Source organism: Elephantulus edwardii, unplaced genomic scaffold (genome assembly GCF_000299155.1).
Source record: "Elephantulus edwardii isolate Elephantulus edwardi_28Jun2011 unplaced genomic scaffold, EleEdw1.0 scaffold00192, whole genome shotgun sequence".
Classification (NCBI taxonomy): Eukaryota; Metazoa; Chordata; class Mammalia; order Macroscelidea; family Macroscelididae; genus Elephantulus; species Elephantulus edwardii.
In genome coordinates this window covers 2723972-2726375 of record NW_006399942.1, presented here as the reverse complement: position 1 = coordinate 2726375, position 2404 = coordinate 2723972, and the positions used below count along the sequence as shown (strand labels likewise).

General features: G+C 39.3%; 1 pseudogene; it reads right to left on the bottom strand.

Annotated features, from left to right (window-relative positions):
- Nucleotides 1–1459: 1459 nt before the first annotated feature.
- Nucleotides 1460–1778, bottom strand: LOC102859221 (annotated as a pseudogene).
- Between the last annotated feature and the right edge of the window lie 626 nt (nucleotides 1779–2404).

Sequence of the window (2404 nt, the reverse complement as noted above, 5' to 3'; positions counted from 1 at the left end):
TCGACGGCACATAACAACAACAACAACAACTCTAAAAGAGTAATTAGTTTCATATATCTTAAAAAAGATATTTGGTAGTTTTCCCTCTTTTATTCCAATGAGCTTAATGGATTCTATCAATTTTTTCCCCCTCCAAACAATTAGAAGATCTCTACAATTTGTCTTCCTCTATTACCCAACTGCACTTTCCCCCTTTTTCTTTTTTTCAATACTTCTTGTAGTTCCTAAAATTAAGTTTCTTAGGGTCTGCGAAACCTTTGAAATAGTGCAAGAATGTGTGTGTTTCTATGTAAGCGTCTTTTGTTCCTTCCGCTCACTCCTCCGTGGAATCTGTGACCTTTCCTCATCTCCCTGTCTCTTGTTAGGTGCCTTCTGGTCGACCACTTACAGAAATCCTATGAACAACAAGTATAAACTCTATCCTGCACCATTCTCATGATCTCTGAGTCATTCTATCAGTCCTTTTTGTTAAAGATCTTCCTCTCTTTCTCTGACTTTCCACCTTTCCAAACATGATGTCTCTTTCCAAGGACTTAGCTCCTCCGAACGGCATGCCCGTAGTATATGAGATGATGAAGTTTCATTATTTTTGCCTCTGTGGAACCCCCTGGTTGTACTTCTACCAGGCAGACTTGTATGTTCTTTTATTTTTTTACATTTCTAATTAAACATTTATTTCTATAGTATGTTCTTTTTGGCCTCAATTTATTTTCCATTTTGTACTCCTTAACATTTTTTCCCCCCTGAAAATAGGTTACATAAAATAATCTTTGATCTCCAATCACAATACCCGAAAGTCATCAGTTTTACCTTGGTTATACTTTAAAGTTTATACTTTATTTAGTTTATACTTGGTTTATTCTTTAAAGTCTCAAAAAAACCCCTACCTCATTACTGTTCCTGAGTCTGAACTGACTCCCATCTGACCCTAAGGGTTTTGAGGATATACATTGCATGGGAGGAGATGGCTGGTCTTTTTCCCATGAAGCCACTGCAGGACTCCAACCCTCAGAGAGGAGCAGACTTTGCGTTAGCAGCAACTCTCTACACAGTAGAATACACTTACTAAGCCTCCTGTATCCCAGGTATCTTGTGAATGAAAACCATCAGGAAACTGAAAGTAACGGTCATCATTTTACTGATCCTCATCAAATTTCAGGAAATGCCCTTCCCTAAAGCAGCAATTCCACCTGATGAATTCTTTCCATCTCTGAACAGAAATCAGAAGTGAAAAAAGACAGAAAATCTTTCTCCTCATTTATTAGATATTGTGTGCTTTTAATAGCTCAACACTTGTAATATTTGATAATCAAGAGTAAATTGAAGCTGATTCAGATACAAAAATTAGGATATACAAATGCCCATCTAAATTTCCCATCTTTCAACATTTTTTTCCAGAATATTTCCTTAAGGTTGCTTTAATGTACCATTTATCATATGTCATTTTGAAAGTCCTTTATTATAAAGAGATTTCTTTTGTCTGATGACAAACAGTAGCCCCATTATCAGTGAGTTTTTTCTGGGTAAACTCCATTTCTTCTTGAGACTTAAGTTTCCTTCTGTATTTCCGAGATAATATTTTTATTATTTCCACAGTGTCTGTTAGCCCCTGATGCATTAGTAAGTCTGGTGATTTACTTCCCTTTGAATGCTGATCTCAAAGCTTCTGGTACATTGAGTTTAGGGTTCTTAGTTCTATCAGGGAACCTTATTAATGGAGTATGTAGCTTGACCACCTGAACGAGCCAGCTGGATGATGCCATTTTGCTGCCCTTCATGACCCTTTGAGGATAAGCACAGAATTAATAACCAATCAGGATGTGAAAGCACTTTCGTGGTTCTGAGTCACATTTTATAGGGATTCTTAAAAGATTTGTTGTTGTTGTTATGTCAAGTCGCTTGCGATTCATAGCGACCCTCTGTTCAACAGCCCTATACTCTGCTCTGTCCTGTGTCAATCGCACTGTATCTGACACACACATCCCAATTACCCCAGTCACCGAATCAATCCACCTCCTAGAGGGTCTTCCCCACCTGCGCTGTCCCTCCACCCTCCCAAGCATGATGTCCTTCTCCAAGGACTGGTCTCTCCTTACAACATGACCAAAGTATGTCAGATGAAGCCCCAGAAGCCTTGCCTCCAAGGAGCATCCCTGTTTAACCCTCTCCAGAATGAATCTGTTTGTTTTCTTGGCAGTCCATAGTACACTCAACACTCTTCTCCAGCACCACAGCTCAAAGGCGTCAATTCTCCTTCTATCCTCCTTAGTCATTGTCCAACTTTCTGATGCATAACAAGTGATTGCAAAGACCACAGCCTGTATCAGACGCACCTTAGTCTCCACAGAGACACCATTGCTCTTGAGTACTTTTAGAGAGGTCCCTAACAGCAGACTTTCCCATT